Here is a 12,750-nt window from a genome sequence, read left to right as displayed (position 1 = left end):
GAGGAGGGAGAAAACTTGTTCACCTTAGCCTCTAATGATAGAACAAGAATCAATGGGCTTAAACTGCAGCAAGGGAGATTTAGGTTGGACATTAGGAAAAAGTTCCTGTCAGGGTAGTTAAACACTGGAATAAATTGCCTAGAGAGGTTGTGGAATCTCCATCTCTGGAGATATTTAAGAGTAGGTTAGATAAATGTCTATCAGGGATGGTCTAGACAGTATTTGGTCCTGCCATGAGGGCAGGGGACTGGACTCGATGACCTCTCGAGGTCCCTTCCAGTCCTAGAGTCTATGAATCCATGAAAGTCTGTGGGTAAGGATAAAAGGGGTAAAAACAAGGGTGATGTCATGGTAGGTGTTTACTACAGACCACCTATCAGGAAGAAGTGGTGGATGAGGCTTTTTATGAAAAACTAAAAAAAATATCCAAAGCATGGGACTTGGTGGTGATGGGGGACTTTAACCACCCAGACCTCTGTCGAGAAAATAACACAGCAGGGCATAGATTATCCAATAAATCCTTGGAATGTATTGGACACAATTTTTTATTTCAGAAGGTGGAGAAAGCCTCTCCTCTAGGAGCTGTTCTAGATTTGATTTTACAAATAGGGAGGAACTGGTTGAGAATTTGAAAGTGGAAGGCAGTTTGGGTGAAAGTGATCATGAAATAATAGAGTTCATGATTCTAGGGAATGATAGAGGGAAAACAGCACAGTAACGATAATGAATTTCAAGAAAGCAGACTTTAGAAAACTCGGGGAGTTGGTAGGTAAGATCCCATGGGAAGCAAATCTAAGAAGAAAAGCTGTTCAAAAGAGTTGGCAGTTTTTCAAAGAGCCATTATTAAGGGCACAAAAACAAATTATCTCACTGCGCAGGAAAGATAGAAAGTATGGCAACAGACCACTCTGGCTTAACCAGGAGATCTTCAATGATCTGAAACTCAAAAAAGTGTCCTACAAAAAGTAGAAAATAGGTCAAATTACAAAGAATTAGTATAAACAAATAACCCAAGTATGTAGGGACAAAATTAGAAAGGCCAAGGTACAAAACGAGATTAAACTAGCTAGAGATAGAAAGGGTAACAAGAAAACATTCTACAAATACATTAGAAGCAAGAAGAATTACCAAGGACAGGGTAGGCCCATTATTCAATGAGCACGGAAAAACAATAACAGAAAATGTGGAAATGGCAGAATTGTTAAATTATGTTTTTGTTTCAGTTTTCACCAAAAAGTTTAGTAGCAATTGGACATCTAACCTAATGAATGTCCGTGAAAATGAAGTAGGATCAGAGGCTAAAATAGGGAAAGAACAAGTTAAACATTACCTAGACAAGTTAGATGTCTTCAAGTCACCAGGGCCTGATGAAATACATCCTAGAATACTCAAGGAGCTGACTGAGGCGGTATCTGAGTCATTAGTGATTATCTTCAAAAAGTCACGGAAGACTGGAGAGATTCAAGAGGACTGGAAAAGGACAAATATAGTGCCAATCTATAAAAAGGGGAATAAGGACAACCCAGGGAATTACAAACCAATCAGCTTAACTTCAGTACCCAGAAAGATAATGGTGCAAATAATTGAGCAATCAATTTGCAAATGCCTAGACGATAATAAGGTGATAAGTAACAGTCAGCATGGATTTGTCAAGAACAATCATATAAAAGCAATTTAATAGCTTTTCTTGTCAGAGTAACAAACCTTGTGGATAGGGAGAGCAGTAGTAGATATGGTATATCTTGACTTTAGTAAGGCTTTTGATACTGTTTCACATGACCTTCTCATAAACAAACTAGGGAAATACAACCTAGATGAAGCTACTATAAGGCGGGTGCAAAGCTGATTGGAAAACTATTTCCAGAGAGTAGTTATCAGTGGCTCCCAATCAAGCTTGAAGGGCATAACGAGTGGGGTCCCACAGGGATCCGTTCTGGGTCTAGTTCTGTTCAAAATCTTCATTAATGATTTAGATAATGATGCAGAGAGTACACTTCTAAAGTTTGTGGATGACACCAAGTTGGGAGGGGTTGCAAGTGCTTTGGAGGATAGGATTAAAATTCAAAATGATCTGGACAAACTGAAGAAATGGTCTGAAGTAAATAGGATGAAACTCAATAAGGACAAACAGAAAGTACTCCACTTAGGAAGGAACAATCAATTTCATACGTACAAAATGGGAAATGACTGCCTAGGAAAGAATACTGTGGAAAGGGAAATGGGGTCAGCATAGTATTGGCTCACAAGCTAAATACGTGGCAACAGTGCAACACTATTGCAAAAAAACCAAACATCATTCTGGGATGTATTAGGAGGAATGTCATAAGCAAGACATGAGAAGTCATTCTTCTACTATACTTTGCACTGACTTCAGGGACAATGTGGCAGGAAAACAAGGTTTAGCAAAGGAATTTCTTAACCACAGTCACTTTTACTTTTGAGAGCATTAGATAGTTCCAGTCTTTGAAAAACAACAAAATTCTGAGCACAGCCCACTCGCCCCCCGTTTTGATTTTACCCCCCAGGGCGTTGTGCTGAAATCCGGGGTGGAGCTATGCTCTGGCACTTCAAAAAGCTGTTCTCCAGCAGCTCTGCCTTGTCACTCTATGAGCCTCATGGTACATCTCTGATAATAATGATGCCCACACTCCCCTCCACTCCCTCCTGCTCTATCAGCCCCCTGCTGTGATGGGACACACTCCCATACCACTGACAGCAAGCCTAAGAAGCGTCCCTGCACTCAGGTAGTGCCAATTAGGCAAACCTGTAGCGGATGCTCCTCTTGGAGAAGGGGAGCTTCAAAAGGTGAAGCAGGTCACAGACCATGTGGGGCAGTTTGCCCAAGAAGAGAGGCTGCTGGAGACCACTAGGGAGCCCAGCAGCCAGGGGAGTCAGTCCAGCCCAAGGCAGTGACTAGCTTTTCCCTCCTGCCCCCTCTCAGCATAGGGCAGACAGACACTGGAGCCCTGAGAAGGGATCTGATGTCCACTCTCTGTTAGTGTCCTGTAGCTGGACCTGGGGAGTGTTGCCAGGAACAGGAGGTATTTAGAATCAGAAAGGACCCTGGAAGTAAGCCCAACTCCCGCAGGGAACAGTGATCTTGCTCTTGAGTGGGGGTTCCAGAAAGGACCCAAGGGCACAAGTTTTCAAGAGATGATGACTAAGCCCAAGCTGCGAGGCAACTGACTACAAGTGGTGGCAAATGTTTGATTAAGAAATCAAGCTACCCAGCAAGAGGAAAGAGACAAAGATTTATCATGTACATTTTCTCAAGTCATGGAAGACTCAGGAGCCTTCCTGATAGATCCCTGGCCAGTGAGCCCTGAACTAGGACGTGAGGTAGCTGCTAGCCCAGAGTCTGGACTCATGCCATTGAATGGGGCTCTTGCACCAGAATAGAAGGCCTAGTTGGTGCAAATGATCTGACCCTTCAGTATGGTGTTCTGCACAAGCCTGGGAGAACACACATCATACAGCATCATCTGGAGGCTGCACCAGAATGAATGGTTAGAGAAATCCTCAACCCTTACCTCCAGTCCTGGGATTCCTCAACCTCCCTTGGAAGCCTATTCCAGAGCTTAACTATACCCTATAGTTAGAAAATTTTTCCTAATATCTAACCTAAATCTCCCTTGCTGCAGATTAAGCCCATTATAAGGAGCCAGGCACTCAGGCAGCGGCACAGTCAGCTGCAGTGGCACAGGAGACGGCGAACAGAGCGGCTAACAGGGGAGTTTCAGTGGGAGTTTCCAGGGGGAGGTTACAGGGGAGACCAAGGCAGAGAAACCAGGAAGCCAGACGAGGGAAGAGGCAGGGGTCTACCAGCAGCCCGGCGCTTGTTGGTGGCCTGCGGTGCAGTGTGAGGCGTGGATTGCCAGGCACAGAGTTGGAACGATACGATGGAGGCGGAGGTAGCAGGTGCAGACACACTGAGGATGACCGGATGCGGTAGCTGCGGCATGTACATGGTCCTAGAGGGGGCACCTGAAAGGAGTTTCATCTGCATGAAGTGCCGCCTGATAGAGCTGCTGGAGGAAAAGGTAAGGGGACTGGAGATGCAAGTGGAAACTCTGGCTGAGTTTAGAAGGGGATTTGAGCGGATGATGGAACACAGACATGATGAGGCACAGGGGACAAGCTCAGACGAACGGATAGAAGCAGGACCAAAGGACTCTGAGGAGGGGCTGCTGGGTGAGGAAAGTGGACGGTGGAAGCATGTGACTAGGAGAACCAGGCAGAGGAAAAGACGGGCCAGCAATGGAGAAATAGAACTCAGGAACAGGTTTGCTGAGTTGGAAAATGAAGATGGAGCACAGCAGGCTGCTGAAGGAGAAAGGGCGAGGAAGAAGAGGCGAGCAGCTAGTCCTGCAGAAGGAGGGGAGGAGTCAATGGAGGCGACACCAAGCACGAGCCCTAGGAGGATTGTAAGGGTGAAAACAAATCAAGAGGAATTGTGGCCAGCTGCTGTGGGGGATAATCCGCAGAATCGCACTGTCGCCAGCAAAAAGGCAAGTCTACCTGATTGGGGACTCTTTACTGAGAAGAGTAGACAGGCCTGTAACTAGACCTGATCGGGAGAACAGAAGGGTGTGCTGTCTGCCAGGGGCTAAGATACAGGATGTGGACCTGAGGCTGAATACGATCTTAGCGGGAGCGGGAAAGAATCCGTTGATTATCCTTCATGTGGGAACGAATGATACGGCTAGTTACTCGCTGGACTGTATCAAGGAGGACTATGCCAGACTGGGGAAGACGCTCAAAGAAATTGAGGCTCAGGTGATCTTCAGTGGGATTCTGCCGGTTCCTAGAGCGGGGCGACGAAGGAGTGACAAGATTATGACGATCAACAGATGGCTCAGGGAGTGGTGTTATAAGGAGGGCTTTGGGATGTACGGTCACTGGGAAGCGTTTACGGATAGACAACTGTTCGCTCAGGATGGACTTCATCTAAGCAAGGAGGGAAATAGAATTCTAGGATGGAGGCTCGCTGACCTCATCAAGAGAGCTTTAAACTAGGAAGTTGGGGGAGATGGTTGGGAGATGTTCGGGAGATCTCCACGCCGGAATATAACCTGGAGAGGGACGTAAACAAAGTGAGAGGGGACACCCTTGCAGTCCAAAGAATTGATCGAAGGAGGAATAGTGGAGTAGAAACCAGAGTCACGGGTGATGCTGGTGGTAGAAGGTCTGTGCACGACGGGGGAAAGAATGTCACTGACGCCAAACGCCGAAAATTAAAATGTCTGTACACTAATGCTTGGAGCCTGGGTAACAAGATGGAGGAACTGGAGCTACTGGTGCAGGAAGTGAAACCGGATATTATAGGGATAACCGAAACCTGGTGGAATAGTACTCATGACTGGAGCACGGGTATTGAAGGCTATGTGCTGTTTAGAAAAGACAGGAAGAAAGGCAAAGGTGGTGGAGTAGCCTTGTACATCAATGATGAAATTAACTGTAGCGAAATAAGAAGCGATGGAATGGATAAGACAGAGTCTGTCTGGGCAAAAATCACACTGGGTAAAAAAGCAACTAGAGCTTCCCCTGAGATAGTGCTTGGGGTGTGCTATAGACCGCCGGGATCTGATTGGGATATGGATAGAGACCTCTTTAATGTCTTTAATGAAGTAAACACAAAGGGGAAATGTGTGATTATGGGGGACTTCAACTTCCCGGATATAGACTGGAGGGCGAGTGCTTGCAAGAATAATAGGGGTCAGATTTTTCTGGATGTGATAGCGGATGGATTTCTTCATCAAGTAGTTGAAGTACCTACAAGAGGGGATGCCATTTTAGATTTGGTGTTGGTGAGCAGTGAGGACCTCGTAGAAGAAATGGTGGTAGGGGACAACCTTGGTTCGAGTGATCATGAGCTGATTCAGTTCAAACTAGATGGAAGGATAAACAAATGTAGATCTGGGATTAGGGTTTTCGACTTCTCGAGGGCAAATTTTAAAGAGTTAAGGAAATTAGTTAGGGAAGTGGATTGGACAGAGGAACTAGTGGATTTAAATGCGGAGGAGGCTTGGAATTACTTTAAGTCGCAGCTACGGAGATTGTCGGAAGCCTGCATGCCAAGAAAGGGGAAAAAAACCATGGGCAGGAGTTGTAGGCCAAACTGGATGAGCAAGCAACTCAGAGAGGGGATTAGACAAAGGCAGAAAGCTTACAGGGAGTGGAAGAAAGGCAGGATCAGTAAGGAAAGCTACCTTGGTGAGGTCAGAACATGTAGGGATAAAGTGAGGAAGGCTAAAAGCCGCATTGAACCGGACCTTGCAAAGGGAATCAAAACCAATAGTAAAAGGTTCTACAGCCACATAAATAAGAAAACAAAGAAAGAAGAAGTGGGGCCGCTATACACTGAAGATGGAATGGAGGTTAAGGATAACCTAGGCATGGCCCAATATCTAAACAAGTACTTTGCCTCAGTTTTTAATAAGACTAGTGAGGAGTCTAGCGATGATGGAGGGATGATAAACGGGAATGTGGATATGGAAGTGGATATTACCGCAACTGAGGTAGAGGCCGTACTTGAACAGCTCAATGGGATGAAGTCGGAGGGCCCGGACAACCTCCATCCGAGTATATTAAAGGAACTGGCGCGTAAAATTGTGAGCCCGTTAGCGAGAATTTTTAAGAAATCGATAAACTCGGGGGTTGTGCCGTATGACTGGAGGATTGCTAATGTAGTTCCTATTTTTAAGAAAGGGAATAAAAGTGATCCGGGTAATTATAGGCCTGTTAGCTTGACGTCTGTAATATGTAAGGTCTTGGAAAAAATTTTAAGGGAGAAAGTAGTTAAGGACATAGAGGTCAATGGTAATTGGGACGAATTGCAACACGGATTTACTAAAGGCAGATCGTGTCAAACCAATCTGATCTCCTTCTTTGAGAAGGTGACGGATTACTTAGATAAAGGAAATGCGGTAGATATAATTTACCTAGATTTCAGTAAGGCGTTTGACACGGTTCCGCATGGGGAACTGTTAGTTAAATTGGAAAAGATGGGGATGAATATGAAAGTTGTAAGGTGGATAAGGAACTGGTTAAAGGGGAGACTCCAGCGGGTCGTATTGAAGGGTGAACTGTCAGGCTGGAACGAGGTCACTATTGGAGTCCCTCAAGGATCGGTTTTGGGACCGATCTTATTTAACCTTTTTATTACTGACCTTGGCACAAGGAGCGGGAATGTGCTAATAAAGTTTGCGGATGACACGAAGCTGGGGGGTATTGCTAACACGGAGAAGGACAGGGATACTATTCAGGAAGATCTGAACCATCTTGTAATCTGGAGTAATAGAAATAGGATGAAATACAATAGTGAGAAGTGCAAGTTCATGCATTTAGGAATTAATAATAAGAATTTTGGATATACGTTGGGGGCGCATCAGTTGGAAGCGACGGAGGAGGAGCAGGACCTTGGGGCATTGGTTGATAGCAGGATGACTATGTGATCGCCAATGTGATACGGCTGTTAAAAAAGCAAATGCGATTTTGGGATGCATCAGGCGGGGTATTTCCAGCAAGGACAAGGAGGTGTTAGTACCATTATATAAGGTGTTGGTGAGACCCCATCTGGAATATTGTGTGCAGCACTGGTCTCCCATGTTCAAGAAGGATGAATTCAAACTGGAACAGGTTCAGAGACGGGCTACTAGGATGATCCGAGGAATGGAAAAACTGCCTTATGAAAGGAGACTCAAAGAGCTTGGCTTGTTTAGCCTGGCCAAAAGAAGGCTGCGAGGGGATATGCTTGCTCTATATAAATATATCAGGGGGGTTAACGTTAGGGAGGGAGAGGAATTATTTAAGTTTAGTACTAATGTAGGCACGAGGACGAATGGGTATTAACTGGATATTAGGAAGTTTAGACTTGAAATTAGACGAAGGTTTCTAACCATTAGGGGAGTGAAGCTCTGGAACAGCCTTCCGAAGGAAGTAGTAGGGGCAAAAGACTTTTCTGGCTTTAAGACAAAGCTTGATAAGTATATGGAGGGGATGTTATGATAGGATCGTTAATTTGGGCAATTGATCTTGGATTACCACCAGATAGGTCTGCTCAATGGTCTGCGGGGAGATGTTGGATGGGATGGGAACTGAGTTACTGCAGAGAATTCCTTCTTGGGTGCTGGATGGTGAGTCTTGCCCACATGCTCAGGGTTTAGCTGATCGCCATATTTGGGGTCGGGAAGGAATTTTCCTCCAGGGCGGATTGGCAGGGGCCCTGGAGGTTTTTCGCCTTCCCCTGCAGCGTGGGGCATGGGTCACTTGCTGGTGGATTCTCTGCAGCTTGAGGTCTTCAAACCAATTTTGAGGATTTCAATAACTCAGTGCAGGGTTAGGGGTTGTTATAAAATTGGATGGGTTGGGTTCTGTGGCCTGCCTTGTGCAGGAGGTCAGACTAGATGATCATATTGGTCCCTTCTGACCTATGAGTCTATGAGTCTATTTCTTGTGCTACCTTCAGTGGACATGGAGAACAATTGATCATTATCCTTTTTCTAACAGCCCTTAACACATTTGAAGGCTGTTATCAGGTCCCCTGTCAGTATTCTTTTCTCAAGGCTAAACATTCCAGTTTTTTTAACCTTTCCTCATAGTTCAGATTTTCCAAACCCTTTATCATTTTTGTTGCCCTGTTCTGGACTCTCTCCAATTTGTCCACATCTTTCTTAAACTGTGATATCCAGAACTGGATACAGTACTTCAGCTGAGGCCTCATCAGCAATGTTCCCTCTAATTTTTTCCACCCATGTGCAGAATAAATTTTGTTATGTGCACCAAGGTAATGTGAGGATGCGCGCCACCAGTAGAAACAAAAATCCTAAGTATAATTTTTTTAAAAAGTTACCAGTAGGGATAATTACTCCAGCCCAGGACAAGTTAGGTATTTTAGAACTCACTACTAAAATAATTAAATTTAAGTGTAAGAGAGAAATAAAAATTATGAAATGCATAGACCAATCAAAAAAATCAAATAACAGCACTTTGAAAGAATAAAATTATGGAGAATATATGTGCATTGCAGGAAGTACCAAGAAGTAGCAACAACAACAATAGTGTTGGGAGGTGTGTCACACACTGTGTGTGTGTGTGAGAGAGAGAAACGCAGACTGTGTGTGTGTGACACAATGTGTGTGTGTGTGTGAGAGAGACACATAGAGACAGCATGTTTGTCACACAGTGTGTCTGTGTGTGACACACTGTGTAAGACACACAGACTCTGTGTGTGTGTGTGAGACACACAGATGTGTGTGTGTGTGTGTGTGTGTGTGTGTGTGTGTGTGTGTGTGTGTGTGTGTGTGTGTAATAGTGACTGTGTGTGTGCTGGCTGCTGGGGAAGTTTCTGAGAGACATCTGTCCGCTGTTTCCTTAATGCACTCATTGAAAGCTCTCCTCCTCCTGAACCATGTCCCACTCCCGCGCTCTGTCAAGATGGTGTACATGGGTGGGGGGTAGAGGAAAGACTCTGTGTGTGTGTGTGTGTGTGTGTGTGTGTGTGAGAGAGAGAGAGAGAGAGAGAGAGAGAGAGAGAGAGAGAGAGAGAGAAAGAGATTGTGTGCTGGCCGCTGGGGAAGTCTCTGAGAGACCATGCGCTGTCTCTTTCAGGCACTCACTCATCTGAAGTCTTGTTCAGACTTCAGAGCTGCTGTGAGTCCTGAGTCCTGTCCCCTCTACCCTACTCTGTGGAGATGGAGTACAGGGGATGGGCACACCGTGACATCAGCACCCTCCTTCCTCCCCCCACCCTCGCTCTGCACAACCAGCAGGAGGGTCCAGGAGCAGCTGCAGGAACAACATGGCTGCAAAGCAGCAGGGTGGGTCAGGAGAGGCTCCTGAACACATATGGCCAGCTGGATGTGCATGGCTCTGATAATCAACTGCACAGCACTTGAACCTCTGCTGGACAGCCACCCAACTGCACAGCTTACAGGGAACACAGCTCACCAGTGGTGAGTCAAGCGAGACAGATATCTCCTGTGTCTTACATGCAACATTCCTGTTAATACACCCCAGAATACTAGCCTTTTTTGAAGCTGCATCACATTATTGACTCATATGCCATTTTTGATCCACTATAACTCCCAGCATCCTTTTCAGCAATCCTACCACCTAAACACTTATTCCTCTTTTTGTAGTTGTGCATTTAATTTTTCCTTTTCCATTTAATTAATTTTAATTTTGCAAAGTGAAGTACTTTGCACTTGTCTTTATTGAATTTCATCCTGTTGCTCTTCAGGTGTTGCAGTGACACTCTCTGAGTCAGTTTACTTTTCTGTTTCTAAGACTACCCTAGGGAAGAGGACATTTTGTACTTGCTGTGGTAATTGTCCATTGAAATTTAGGTAGCCACTGCTCTTAAATAAGTGAGAGATTTTTGCAAACTTGATTCATAGCCATCAGGGAATATTTATTATTGTTATTACAATGACAGTTTTGGTAACTTACTTAATCAGTTTTTATCTTCATCTCCCTCCTCTTAAAAACTGATCTGATTCTCATCTAGCTGAAAATTTCTACTTGTGTCTGCGCTAAATAATATGTAAATTAAGATTATGTCTCGCATAGTGTGTCTGATGTCAATGAAATCTCACTAGGTGTTTCATATGAATCCAAATAAATAAAGATACAGCTGGCTTAATTCTTTTCATATGAAAAAGAGAGAGAGAGATGCATAAAGGATTTCAAAATGATTCTGCATCCCTTCTTTTCCTCTTGCTTCGTCCTCCCTCTGCATCGCCTTTCACAATTTTAATTAAAAGTATGGACTGGGGTGTATTGATTTTATTATATGGAAGGGAACAGCCCAACCAAATGGGTTCACGGGGTGCTGTGTGATGGAGTATATAGACCCCACACAGATGAGAGAGGTGCCAGAGTGCCCCTGAAGATAGAGAGAGCCCCTCCTATCTCGGGTTCTGTCAATCATTCATGACAGGGAGGAGGCCTTTAAAAGGGAAGAAGTGGAGGGGAGTGGGGAAGGAGCCAGATTGCTTTAAGCAGTAGACTTCAGGAGTGACTCCTGAAACTGCAGCAGGAATGCCTAACCAGGAGACCTTGATCCTGCCCCTGAGGGGCATACAGTGGACTCCCTGGGTAAGACAAACAGGCTGAGCCTGACTCAGCAGCCCGGCCAGAGCAATTTCCACAAAACCTACTACATTGGTGCTGGATTGCTGACAGCACTGTAGACTCACCCTGCCCCTCCCCCTTTTGCTCGGGCTACAAGGCAGGATTATCCCTGAATGTGGTGGGGTTTGTCATTTTCATTTTGAGCCCCCATCTAGATAGACTTAAGAAAGCCCACAAAGGGCAGAGCACCTCCCTTGCAAATAGTAAGGAAGTGGAGCCTGTGCTGGAACTCCCCAGTGTAGATAACTGGGCATGGTCAGTTCTCCCATCTTCAGAGTGAGGAACCAACAAAGGTTCTGTTACACCCTGGCTGTGTTTGAATCAGCCATTCAGAGATGTCAGGTGACTCACTCAAGGCCACACAGCAAGTCAGCAGCATAGCTGGAGCTCTTAGTTCCCAGCCCCAAGCTCACACCGGGAAAAATGCTCCTTCTAAAACACCATGCAGGTAAGGGGCACATCACTGAGAAACATGTTTCAGGAGGAGTTTCTGTGTTGATTTCAGATTTTTTTTAAACTATTTTAATGAAACATAAATTTCAAAATTTAATCCACCTTAACTAGAACAGATGTGGCAACAATGACTTGGTGAATTGTGGTTCCTGATCTTCAATAAGTATTTACAGATTTTTTTATAACATACAGATCCTGCAGTGCACAATAGAAATATTTGACCATACACTGCATTCAGCATCTATATGGAATTCCCACTGATGACCATATCAGTCATGAGTGTGGCTTGATATGTGACTGTTTGATTTATTTTAAAATCTAAAGGCAACAAAAGGCCTGGTTCAAAACACACTGAAGTCAATTGAAGTCTTTCCACTGAATCCAGTGGCCATTAAATCAGGGTTAAATTGGAGAGAGTCCAGCGGAGGGCAACAAAAATAATTAGGGGGCTGGAGTGCATGACTTATGAGGAGAGGCTGAGGGAACTGGGATTGTTTAGTCTGCAGAAGAGAAGAATGAGGGGGGATTTGATAGCTGCTTTCAACTATCTGAAAGGGGACTCCAGAGAGGGTGTATCTAGACTGTTCTCAGTGGTACCAGGTGATAGAACAAGGAGTAATGGTCTCAAGTTGCAGCAGGGGAGGTTTAGGTTAGATATTAGAAAAAACTTTTTCACTAGGAGGGTGGCGAAGCCCTGGAATGGGTTACCTAGGGAGATGGTGGAATCTCCTCCCTTAGAAGTTTTTAAGGTCAGGCTTGACAAAGCCCTGGCTAGGATGATTTAGTTGGGGATTGGTCCTGCTTTGAGCAGGGAGTTGGACTAGATGACCTCCTGAGGTCCCTTCCGGCCCTGATATTCTATGATTCTAAATCCATGTGGCCATCCTCTGTACCTCATGCTACAGCACTTGCTGCATATTTTATTTATTGCTGTAATTGTTTAGCCTCCTGAACTGATAAGATTTGTAAATATACAAATGTCCCTTTGAAGTAGCTTATGATACAAATGTCACAAGGAAGAAAGCACTGTATGATTCCTGGTACAGAAACTCTAAGGTTTCTATGTACATAAGGTGATGCATGGCGTGATCAAATAACTTCCTATCGCACAAGGAACAAAATAAATAGTCTCTTCTATTATGCAATTATATTTTGCATTTAAAA

Source organism: Gopherus flavomarginatus, chromosome 1, assembly GCF_025201925.1.
Source record: "Gopherus flavomarginatus isolate rGopFla2 chromosome 1, rGopFla2.mat.asm, whole genome shotgun sequence".
Classification (NCBI taxonomy): Eukaryota; Metazoa; Chordata; order Testudines; family Testudinidae; genus Gopherus; species Gopherus flavomarginatus.
Note: the sequence above shows the minus strand (reverse complement) of the source record.